Raw genomic sequence first — 13387 nt, forward strand, 5'->3', positions numbered from 1 at the left:
TTTATTACTATTACGTGACACCACCAGGGAGTCCAAAGACTCATCGAGAGAGGGCACTTACTCTACAACTCTGTCTCCACCAACTACATCCGACCTCAACTACACCAACGCCATCACTAGTATCTAAAATTCCTGCAAGTTACTTTTAAATTGTATTTTCCACAAACATTAAAATAATAATTTATTTTAATGTTTGTTTTTTTATTAATAATTTTAAATGAACTGGATTTGTAATCCACTTGAAGAGTCTTTTGTAGCAATGGAGCATTTTATAATTTATAAAAAAACATAGTACTGTAAATATTTTATAATAAAATTCATACCTATTTATACGATTTCAAAGAATATAAGCCTAGTGGAAAGCCTAGTCAAAAAAAAAAAAAAAGTTGATTGCTGATGGCCCAGAGGCAGGCAGTAGGAATTTTGTCGCCCCCTGCAATAGCATATTTTGCCGCCCCTTTAAAAAAAAATTCTTTAATGAAGTCTTAAAAGCCATAATGTTAAGCTAGGCTTCAACATGTCTAGTCATAAATTCTAAATAATAGCATTAGCTAATGAAAATTCATAAGTTAATGAAAAATGATCATAAACTATATTTTTTATAGAAAGAGAAAGAGAGACAATTAACCCTTTAGCGGTGGAATTTAATTCTGAAAATGTGCATCTGCATGTGTAATTAAAATCAAACGAAGACGAGTATACTCGTCAAACGGAGAGTAAATGCACCTGCTGTAAATTTTAATTAAATTATAACAAAATGGCAATTATTAAAAGTTAGTTTATTTGAAAAATCAACAATTTTGGAAAAATTGTTGATTAATTGTCTCCAAAATTCATTAATATCACAAATACTATCAACACAACCTAAAAATATTGTTTTTTTAAAAAAACATGAAAAATCCAAAAATAGAAAACGGTATAGCAATTTGGGGTACGATTATAGTTTATAAAAAAATCGGATTCGACTTGCTAAAAAACGCTACAAATTAGGAGTGAGTTGCGCGATCTTTTTAAAAAGTTTTTCGGAGTCTTCATTATCTTCTGGAGAAAATTAGACGCCGTTTGCAAAGTTCTCACAAGAAAAGAATTGAATTGCGTGCAGTGGCACTTTATTTGTTTTGCATACAACATTATTTTCATAAAAAATGCAAAAAAATCATTGATCATTAGATTCCTTTATAAGAGAAATATATATTTTTTTAAATTTTTACTAAAATTTAAATTTTTGTCACAAAGCGTAATTTATTTTTTTCACATGAAGAGTATACTCGTCCTTAGCAAAAAGTGGTCATTTCTAAAAAAATGACAAGTATACTCGTCGAACACCGTTAAATGGTTAAAAGAAAAAAAGAAAATAATGTATTGCTATTAACTTACATGTAAGTAATGCTCATCACGTCATTAGAATAAATTGCTACATCACAAACACGTAACTCTGGTAATTTTTTTTTTTTAGATTTTAGAACACGTGTCCTAACATAAGTTAATTTACATTTTCACGGTTAAAATCTAAACCTACTATTTAATAAAACGAAACTTTTCTTGCCTTCATATTCGCAAAATACAAATAAGTATTTTGCTTATTTAAGCAAAATAATTTAAGCAAAATACTTATTTGCTTAAATAAGCAAATAAGTATTTAGTCTAATTTCTAATTTCTAACCGGTGTAGTCTAATTTCTAACCGATTACATGTTCAACTGAAATCATGGCAAGACTTTCCAATCGACTTTCGGCCATTATAGAAAGTAAATGTTTTAATAAGCTTTAGTTTTGAAAGACTACGCTCGCCGCTTGGGAAAAGACAGAATCCGCACTAAAAGTATCGTTGAAGATTACTTCAGGACCGGCTGCATTCCCTGGGCTCACGCCATTGTAAAACACGAAAAGACACAGTCATCACATCACTGTTATATAACACTGCACTGCGGACTGGTCGGATTCTCGTTCGCAAATAAGAAACAACGAAAATCGCACACGGAAGACAGAAACTATTGTCACGTCGTATAAAATTTCAAATTAACTCAATCATTCCGAAATTTTATATATAATCTAATTTTGTAATTCTATATTCATTAAGAATATTTTACTGTACTTTCATTAAGAAATTTTGATAAATATACATGTATTTTAACCTCAGGTCAAGGTCAACGAACGCACGGCCAACAATGGAATCGGAAATAAATGCAAGACAGAAGGTGTTCTGCTATTGTCACGTCGTCTGATATTAACACTGGCAGTGCCATATTAAACGCAGCATAATACATTATTTTAAATGATCATGATTTTTAAAAAATATACAGTACAATGATGTTTTATTACGTAAAAATTTAACGACATCCTGAAGTCTGGTTTCAACAGAAAAGGAATAAATGACTTTTTTAAATTTGTTTTTCGTATAGTTGAGGCCAATTTTGTCGCCCTGTGCAAATGCATGTGCTGCACCGTCGGTAGAGTGGGTAATTTTCCCAAACGAGGTGGGTAATGCCCACCTCGTTTGGGAAATGACAAGATGCACAGAATTTTTAAAATTTGATTTATGCTATTTTATTTATTTATTTTTTATCAGGATCCATTGAATCACAGGACAAACATCTCAATTTTATCCACGCCCTTACGCAGAACTTCTCCTGGTAAACGTTACGGAATCCTCAGGTTTATACATTTCATCCCTTCATTTCATAGTGCAAGAAGATCAGAGCCACGTAGGTCATCTTTAGCGATATCCACTAGGTGCATATATACACACACTGAAAATCTCTTGAAATATCAAAATCCATTAGAAAACGGTTACCAAAGTTTAGCATATTGAAATCAGTTTGTTAACAATCGAAATCCACCAGGTTTCAGAAAATGATGATAAACTGCCTTTAAAGTGAATGACAACACATTAATATTTATAATACTGTATTTTGATTTATAAATGTTGGTCGATTGGTAGAGCCTCTGCTACTAATGGCTCAGTTAAGTAAGTTTGAGCACGGTTAGTAGTTGAAAGGGGGCCAATCGTTCGATGCTGTTGGCACACTCTCCCTCGATGAGTCTTTGGACTCCCTGGAGGTGTCAAATAATAATAATAATAATAATAATAAATGTATATGCGAACCGACTCAGTTGACCTGGTTAGTCGAGTGGAGTGGAGAGCCTATTTGCTCACCAGTCAACAGGTTGTAGGTTCGATTTCAACAATGGGCATGGATGCTTGTAAAAGTCTCCCTTGGACTACCTTGTGACACATTTTACACCCGTTTCGCAATATTTTTTTTTTTTTTCACGAAAACGGCACTAGCACTGCGGGTCAACCACTTCTTATCGCTAATCAAGACGCCATTCACCACTCTTACTAATTGTAATAATATCTGCGTCATGTATGTTTTTTTTTCTCCCTCATGATAACGGTGTTGCGTTCTACGTGGTTTGATAACTGCTTACACAATACTGGCATCCCAACTGGCTTAAGGGTGATCTATAACTAAACAACTTCTTATATCACTGACACTGAACAATAGAACAGGATCGGACCTAAGAACCAAGTGGCCATTGCGAAAACAGTCATGACTGCAAGGTCAAAGGCCAATTTCACAAGCGTTAGCTGAGATGAGAGTTTCGTTTTTATACATAGAAAGGTAGCAATCGGTTGATTTTCATTGTTGAGTATGAAGAAAATAACTATATTTCTTTTTCTTTTTCTTTTTTTTTATTTAAACTCAGAATCCGCTCATTTCAAAATTTTATCGCAAACTTATAAAGGATAGCGATTACCAGAACTTTGACTCTTCTCATCTATGTTAAAAATAAAAAAAAAATCGGTTATCATAACATAATTCAGTTAACGCCTTATATGAAAGTTTAATTATGCGTTTCTTTGTTGTCCTACTCATCTTAAGATAATGTTCGATTTCGTGCCATACATTCAGCAATAGTAATTATTAATCTTTTCTGGAAATGAATTTTTGTAATCGCTCACATAATTTTTAGTCACTTATATAGGTATACATCACGAACACTGGTCCAATTATGGTTTCATCTGACCAAACCACATTGAATTTCCTGCCAAAAATAGTATCACATTCCACCATCTGGTGGTGTGGTGACATTCATGTCCAAAAACCATGCCTTACAACATGGGGCATTGTCTTCCTGAAAGAGACAATGGTCAGTTCCATAGAAACGCAACAAAAAGTAGGAAGCGCTGTTTTGTCCAGAATGTTCAGATACTGTAAATTTCGGAGTTCAATGTTCGTGGCACCACAAACAAAGGTCCCAGACCAAACCAGGTAAAGCAGGACCATACCATCACACTGCCACCTCCTAATTTCATAGTTGGGTTATATACTCTGGTGAGAGACGTTCACAGAGCATTCGCCACAACCACCCCCTCCATCTGCTCTGCAGAGGGTGCAGTGTGATTCGTCGCGCTACATGACAGTTTTCCAAGCTTTCACGTTCTACTGTACATGCTCTTTGCACCACTGAAGATGACGCTGCATTTTAGTTCGGGTAATGTGAGGCTTGCATATGGAAGTCCTACCATGGAAACCCATGTTATGAGCCTCGGTTCTGAATGTTTTTGTGTATATTCGTGTGCATATTTCGCATTCAACGTGTTGGTCGACAATGGCGGTTTTTACACGTTATCCTTTGTGGCATCCTACGGTCACGTTCGGTGAGTGTGATGGGTCGTCCACTGCGGGTAGCGCTTGCAGTTGACTTCCCGCGCTTCCATCTCGATATGGTATCCATGATTGTTGACTTGGGATGGCCTAATTTGTCAACAATTTGCAGAACAGATAGGCCTGCAACATGGCATCCTATCACTATGCAGAAGAAAAAAAGAATGGAAACTGGGAAAATGAAATTCCTTCGACGGACAGTAGGCTATACTCTCTCTCTCTCTCTCTCTGTGTGTGTGTGTGTGTGTGTGTGTGTGTGTGTGTGTGTGTGTGTGTGTGTGTGTGTGTGTGTGTGTGTGTGTGTGTGTGTGTGTGTGTGTGTGTGTGTGAGAGAGAGAGAGAGAGAGAGAGAGAGAGAAGCGTGTAAAGTTAACTAAAAATAGACTCAGTATTGGACAAAATAGACCGAAAGAAGTGGACTGAACATATTGAAAGAATGGCCAGTTCAAGACTGACTATTCAAAAAGATACTTCGATACCACCAGTTCGTGGTCGTAGAAGTCAGGTACGACCAAGAAAAAGATGAAATGAGACTGGAACAGGCAACTGGGTCAAAATCCCTGAAAGCATGATAATAATGACGAATCTAAAGTCAAATTTTAAATTATTTATTATTTAACTAAAAACCCTCGGTTTGCAATTAACTGATCATACTGATTTTAACTTTATTGTTATGAAAAATAAGCATTTATCTACTTAAGTTTTTATTATACAGTATATCAATTCATTAAAAACTGTATTATTATTATTATTTGTAATATTTACAGTATCAATAATACTGCAAATATTACAGTCGATCTGATTGAGCTCAAACTTTATTGGCTGTGCCAATACAAGTCTGAGAAATTCTGGTCTATACAAAAAAGCTCTTCATATGGAGGAGTGAGAGGGGAAGGGATAGTAAGAACTGAAATTGTACGTCGTGTTCACAAAATGAAAGGATCTTTACTGAATGGCAAATTTTTAAATTCCCAAGTCAGAAAAGAAATTATTATTATTATTTTTTTTTTTTGTTGTTGTTGTTGTTAACAACAACAAAAATACTATGTGAAAAGTATTAAATATTTTCACATAGTACTTTTCACATAATACTTTTCACATAGTAACTATGTGAAAAGTATTAAAACTACAATTTCAGGCAATGAATGAACTGTTGCGACATCGTCCTTCACGCTGAACTGCCCTATTATCAGATTATGCAATAAATGACTTCCTATTACTATATAAACATGGGATAGATTAGATGAAGCTCTTCCGAAGCTAATTAAGGAGACTGTTTAAATGTATGGTCAATGTTTATAATGCGTAAACGAATTTGACTTGAAACCCAGTGATAGGACAGTTGTGTTCTCTTCTCAAATAGCAATGTAGCTTTTAATTGAAAGTTCCCAAGTAGGCTAACCACCCAGTGAAGATATTTGACTGATAAGGCATGTGAGAATTGATTTCCGTAAACTGTTAACCTTTAGAGAGATAAATTTTTCTTCTCTGGTTGTCTAGGCTTTAACTTTCACTGTCAACCGAATCGTGATGCAGCGATGATGCCAGCTACTATTCGAAGAGGGAGAGGGAGAGGGGGGGGGAGGAGAGAGAGGTTGAAAGAAATGGGAGAAGACAAAAACATAACAAGACCGTCTTCAAGTTGCTATTTAAGATAAATTGATGCTGAGTAATGAATTTAACCCTGCAATTTATTGGAGAAGGCAGTAACAGCTGAATAGGATGTTGCTGAATGCCTATTTAATTGGTTGGACAGTTATTAGAAGTCACCTTGGTCGTTCCAGACTACTTTATTATAGTGATCTTTTCATTCCAAGTATCATGTGGGTAATTCCAGAAATATGAGAAAGAACTTTAAGTATGAAAATAAGAGAAATTAGAAAATAATTAAGTACTATTATATAATAAAGTCAGAATAAATGTAGATGAGTAAAATGGAGTGATCACAAAAGAGGAATTAGCTGAAATCGTATACAGGGAGCAGTACAGTAACGAGGGTATGAAGCGCCTGTGGCAAGTGTCTAACTTGCACCCCCTAACCCAAAAATGAAATGACAAAAATTTTGAAAATTGTAACAAGTTAAATTTTACTAAATGCAGTATGTTAAATACTTACTATTAACCCCGTCAAAATGAGTTGCAGTGTGTTGCAGAATTTGTTTCTAAAGCGGTGTATTGCCGAAATTTAAAAATACAATAAAAAATAGCGGACTTTTATCTCTATTTATTTATTTTTATTTTTTATGTTTTGCGCCCCAAACCTAGTTTCGCCCGTGGCGGGCGCCTCTTTTGCCACGCCCTCGTTACGGCACTGACAGGGAGAATGAAGGAAGATGACGAGAAGTTAGCTCAGTGTGTTTGAAGCTGGACAGCGTGTGGGTGTTGGCCAGTGGCTGCTCTAGGTCTTACATGGTTAAAAGAAACTGGAGGAATAGTAGCATATATATATCGAGGTGGTGTCATAGGTAATTTCAACACAGGAAGTTGAAAAAAAAAACTATTAGAACATAAAGTGTGGAATGACAGCTGGAATATATGATATGTGGAAAGAATAGAGATATAAAAATTTCATAATAGCTACATCACGCAAAATTTAAAAGGCTTGGTCAGGTAATTGAATCCATACAATTGTATTGTGTGAATGTAATAATTATGAAGTAGTTTCCTTAACATGTTCCCAGAAAGATTTATTGAAAACTTCAGTCTAAAACAGATTATTAAGATCAGATTTTTACTTTAAGACAAACGATGATGGATACATAACAGGATCTCGATATATGATGGATATATAACAGGATCTCGATTTATGTTTAGTATCTCTTGAAAAGATATATGATATGGTATTAGAATAACTTCGAAATTTGTAATGCAAACAATATAATACGACACACGTGGCAATACCTCAAAGTTACACTTCACCATTTGTTCTTATTTGATTACTTCATCCTCCCCACACATGACTGTACAAAATAATGAAATTTCATTATTGAAGATAAAGTAATCAAATAGAAAACACACGACAAAGTTATTCCTCGTGCAGATGATTATCGCCTAATGATTTAGATTTATATCTAATGTGAGTCAAAAAGAGACGGAATCATCATTCGATATAAATCGCTGCTGTAAAAAATTTCGTAAGCAATTTGATACAGAACATCTGTGGTAACAAAACATCAATAAAAAAAATGTGAACATGGATAAGAAGAAAATAATAATAACAACAACAACAAAAATAATAATGAGCTGATGCCTCCCTTAACTTAAACATGGGTGTTAAGATGGCAAACCAGTGTTCAGAATTAAGTTCGCTTACAATTATGGTCAAGTAACTTAGGAGGTCAGTTCTGCATGTGAAAACCCTACTGCCTCAGTATAAGACCAACTAATTCACCTGTCGAAAAGCTTATATACTGTATATAAAGGTTCTTCGTGAAGTAGACGAAACACAAATTGAAGTTATGCCAACCGAAGCAGACAAATCGCTTAGTTCTCGCAAACTGTGGTACGAAAGAACTTGAATTACGCTGCTGCAGTTAAGGACCAGAGAAGAAATGCTTGTTTTATGGTGCAAACCACAACTCCTCAACAAAAACTATTTGCCATCATTCTATGAAGTCAACTAATTCATCTTCAGTGGAAAGTCACTATATGTTCTTCGAGTCCTAAGATTCTTCCTAGCTCAGGGTGCTGACGACCTATTTGATTTGAAAGACGTGGGTTCTAATCCGATCTAGAATGCGAAGGACCTTTATAAGGAATTTTGAAATGAAGATGATTTAGTCGATCTCATACGTATGTGACAAGCTTTTTTCTCCTAAGAAATTACTTTTTCATTCCTCAAAAGAGTCAAACAGCCCAGAAGAACAAACGTAATTATCAACTATAATACATTGGCCTCACAGCCTAAGTTGCTTCGGCATAATTCGAAACCGTACTAATCACAGATGGAATTCAAACTTAGGTGAAATATGTAAAGTTAACAACATTACAATCAAGGCTAGTATTGCGGGGAACCAACTAAATAAATGCAAGCAATCGGAAACAAGTGAAATGAACCGAAATATACAAACAGCAGCATATAAAAATGTTCAGTCGATTTTTTTACATATGGATAAAAACATAACAGGGTAAAAAAACAGCTGATCCAAACAGGAACTCCTGATAGCGGTGTTCTGAAAAAAAAAAAAAAAACTTAGAAGAGTGAACGGATGACATTAATATCAATACCATACTTAGATATCAGACAGTTTCTATAGGCCTTTGTAGGCCATCAAATCTGCTAGGGGCATCAGTGTCATCAAAAGTATTAAGATATCAGAAAAAAATCTGACATTATTAGCATTCAAGAATGTTTAAGTAACCTTAAGTTAGCGATACGGTTGTTTAAAAACGGCGTAAGAGATGTTGTTCAGGATTATGCCGAGGCAGCTAAATCATAAGGCGATTGCATTACATCTGCCAACTGCATGCGTGCCCTGGCCAGATTTGATGTTTCTGAATGGTAAAAAATCTGAGATGCCAGGACAACTAACATCTACCTAACTCTGCTTCAATTCTTGGTTGTAGCTAGTACAACAATCGTATTCAGCTTAGATATCATTAGTAACTGCTGATTGACTATTTTCCCTTTCAGTCGATTTCGACCGTAGGTAACTTTTTTATGTTTTTACCCATAAAGTATTCCTGGTGAGATTTTTAGAGGGTAGTTCATCATTGTCCTCCCCCCCTCATTTTATCTGGGCTCGGGACCGGCATATGGCTGGGACGTATTCATGACTGTAATCCATGTGTGTTCACGGGGCCGGTTTGCTTCTTCTGAGGGAAGAAAAAGTTTCCTGGAGTTTTTACGAGTTTCCTGGTGAAAAAAAAAAAAAAACATATTTCTTTATGAAACCAGCTAGCTCACCTTTAGTCGAAAGAGACAAGATAAAGGTTCCTCACGCCATTGACGGGAATCGAACGCAGGTCTTTTCGACCAAAGGGCTTCGTCTATACGGACTGAGCTACGGAGGCTCACCAACTGCTAAAAAGCTATAAAACATTTTTCTGACCAGTGAGAAACATATATAAGTAGCAAATTAATCTTGCTATTTGCAACTTTACCTTGCTACTGGGCATAAGTGAAAGGCAAAAAATGTAGGATCCATTTGTCCGATTGCATATGTTTCTGAGAGGTTTTTTTTTAATTCTCCCTTTTTCCCCCTTCTCTCCAGCAAACAGGCAAACAATTTTCTGAAGAAAGAATCCTCACTCAGCTTCGATTGAAAAGGTCTAGAAAAAGATCCTCGCGTTATGTAATGTGATTTAGACAACATACCTCTTAACCACATAGCACTGTGTTGAGATAGCTTTGAAATAAACATAACAAAAAAATATTAAATAACAAAAACCGACTGAAAAAAAAAAGTATAGGACAGGTGGAGAAGTATGATATAATTCCATAATATCAAAAACACGTTTTATCCAAATCATAGTTTAAAGTACAGAATTTAGGCTAAACTGAAATGACAAACTTTAGCCAAGATCGAAGTGACGCGACAGTTCATCTCATAGACTGTCCGCGCGGTTAGCCTAGTGGCTATGCGCTTCGCAACCATATGCCTGGGGAAGGAGTGTCCTAGGTTCAATTCCGTCGACGACGCGAGGAGCTTAAGGATCTTCCGTAGCCATAGCCAAGTTAGCCGGTCTTGGGCGTGGACAGCAGGGTTTTTCCCACCAGTTTATCTGGTGTTTTTCATCCCGCAAGCAGGCAAACTGACCACGTGAACACACACAGATTACAGTCAGGAATACTGACCCAGCCATAGGCCTGATTCGTCAGCTATGCCGGTTCCGGAGCCAGGATAAAATTTGTGGGGACTGAGATGGTGCCGTACCTCCCCATAAAGGGAACTCACGGCCATCATACGATTATTATTATTATCTCATAGACTGGGTCAGGGGCAGCAACTAATACTATGAAAGCAGTACATTTTGTCTGGTACTTGTGTGTGCTCGGCCGATTTTTTGTTTTGGAGGATGAAAAACTCTGCTACCTCCGTATGTGGTTGGATGACCTTGATAACGCTTATTGGAGGACTGAAATGGTGGCTTGAAAAAGTTCCATGTTTGGCCTGTAGGGCAGGGTTTCCGGACCAGGTAGAAATGAATAAAAAATTACAAAAATTAATTTTAAAATGTAAAACAAATATTTAGCCCATCGACGGTACTAATGTGCTATAGGTTGACAAATTTCCGTGGGTGGGAATGACATGAATAATATTAGAAAAAAATATCAACTCACCTTCAGATGAAAAGCACTGGCATAGGTTAGTCTTAGACGGGATTCAAACTCAGATCTTTCCAACGGAAATGCAAGTGTCGCAAGGTTTTCGAGAATGTCAGCTCACATACTGACTCGATTACATTCGCAAAACTGATAAACAGACAGCACTGGTAGACAGACAACAGCCAGCTGTTTCCACATTCTATGAAAAGCACCTAACATAACGTTAGGAGCTTATTTGGAAGGTAAATAGGATTATTAACCGCTTTGCTTAGTTCTATTCCTGACAAAGCCACAAATAAGCACCAGAAATATTAATACTCAATAAAATTTAGGTCAATACTGAAATGCTTTCTACAAATGTGGACACAAGAAATTATAAAGAAACGATTCATCAACTATACAACGGATTGATTTGCAATTTCCGTCACTTCCAAGTGAATTATGAAGAATGCCCTTAAGAAATATCAATCTCTATCAGTACACAGAGTAGTCTAAAGGACAGCTGACCTTCCCACTTCTGGTCACTCACCTCCAAAATTAAGGAAACATGAACCTTTGGAGTATGTGCTAATTGTGAAGCACATAAAACTGATAACAAAGTAGGCCAGATGATTTTTGAGTGACGTGAGGCAGCAGTTAAGGACGCAGGGATTGCTGATTTCCATATCAAATTTGTCACAATATAAACGAGTATTTAACTTGGATGATATTATCTGCATGAAGTAAAGAACTAAGTTTAACATGGTTCCTATTTGATTACTTCTTTAACAATGATTACATAACTTCATAAGTACTGTGTAATAAAATTACAGTATTTATATTCAGTTTATCCTATAGTGACGGACGTTTTATTCCTTTATCATAAACTACAGTACATTATCATAGTACACTGATGGGCTATTTTTTTTCTGTTTTTGTTAATTTTATATCTATTTTGTATTTTATTTATTTTTTACATAATCTAAAAACACTGTTCTACACACAAGCATGGAACATGGAACTTTTTCAAGCAACGTCAGGCCTCCAATAAGCAAGACCGGTCTCACACGGGCGGTGAAATTCATCTCCCACCTAAAAATAATCGCAAACATCCATGCCCAGGGAGGATTCCTATTGACAGCCTGTTGTTTGGTGAGCGGATACACTAACCACTAGCCCAACCAGACAGGCGAATTTAGTCCACGTACTTCCTGCAAGATTCATCGGAAAATTAATTTCCATTATTCATGCACGACTTGGGTTTTATGAGTATTATGGCCTTCAGGGACGATTTGTCAAGTAATGTTCCACTTCATCCCACAAGAGGCTATGGATGTGCGATGTGTTTGTGCCCATAAAAGCTAGAGGTTAAGTTGGCTCAAGAAGAGAAATCTGTTTCACTTGGAGATTTTAGGTGTTATCAACGATGTGGGAAAGTGAGATCTATCCTACGAGAGATCTCCATATATACGTTCTCCTGGAGGGTTGATTCTTTAGCTTCCCTGTAGTATACATTGCTGATATATCAGACAGCAATAATTAATAGTAATATTTATTTATTTGGAACTTCGCGATTTTATATTTTTAATCAACACAAATAATAATCATAAACACTACTGATACTAACGGGCAACAGGGAAAAGCTTATAAAATCAGATATCAATCAGAAATCTGAAGTTATTTCCTTCCAAATATGAAGAAATAATTAAAAACATATGCAAAATTTAATATTTAACTTGATCACGGATGCAGTGGTTTGACAGACGTTATTTGTTTGCGGAAGACATGTAGTTTGAAATGCGATGGATAATGCGAGATTTTATCAGACTTCTTTCAGAAGGGTAAGTTGCGAATTTTTGACGGAGGTGACAAGGCATTTTCCGAAACAGGCAGACTTGCTCTTGACGAATTTGACAAATACAACACAAAAGCATGCCAATGACAGCGGCAGCAAATGACATAAACTGGTAGCCAGACTGAAACAGATCAACGCAAACAGAAAAATAAATAACGACGAATAGAAAGTCGATATTTATTATTCATGAATCACAGTCCTCCGCTGTGATATAGCCCTCCAATGGAGACTATTACAGTACTGTTTTTTTTTTAGCAAGATTACCAAATGTATATGGCAATTCCAACGAGATAGTCACATGATTTCTGCTAATTTATTTTGCCCATTAAGTCTTATGATTGCATTAGTTTCTTAGACTGACTTTTATAATTTAAAGATTTTGCCAAAAACTACTCTATTCAACCATGACTGAGTAGGCTTAAAACATTTCTAAGTTAGAGAAAGAATATAAATATTTCAAGATAACTGATATATAACAAGCAGGGGAAAGTTGGCTTTGCTATTAATGATATAACAATTAATGATAAAAATCAAGTCGAGAATGGTAAAAACAGAAATACAAATAACTAGCGATTGGATTTGCAAAGGTTGATCAGTTTTTGCTACAATCTCA

At 35.8% G+C, this 13387-nt stretch overlaps 1 protein-coding gene across 4 annotated transcripts in view; it reads right to left on the reverse strand.

Moving 5' to 3' along the window:
* The window catches only part of LOC150094505 (monocarboxylate transporter 12-like), a 191830-nt gene that overhangs the window by 155422 nt on the left and 23021 nt on the right, over positions 1–13387 (reverse strand). Inside the window, exon 1 of one of the 4 annotated variants that reach the window (XM_090411882.1) lies at positions 324–392. The exons of the other annotated variants lie outside the window; for them this stretch is intronic. The gene's annotated coding sequence lies outside the window, so the exon portion shown is untranslated. Of the gene's footprint in view, positions 1–323; positions 393–13387 lie in introns of those variants that run through there. 4 annotated transcript variants of the gene reach the window in all.

This window comes from Typopeltis vanoorti, chromosome 22, assembly GCF_054136105.1.
Source record: "Typopeltis vanoorti isolate ZY-2024b chromosome 22, IOZ_Tvanoo_1.0, whole genome shotgun sequence".
NCBI classification, from domain to species: Eukaryota; Metazoa; Arthropoda; class Arachnida; order Uropygi; family Thelyphonidae; genus Typopeltis; species Typopeltis vanoorti.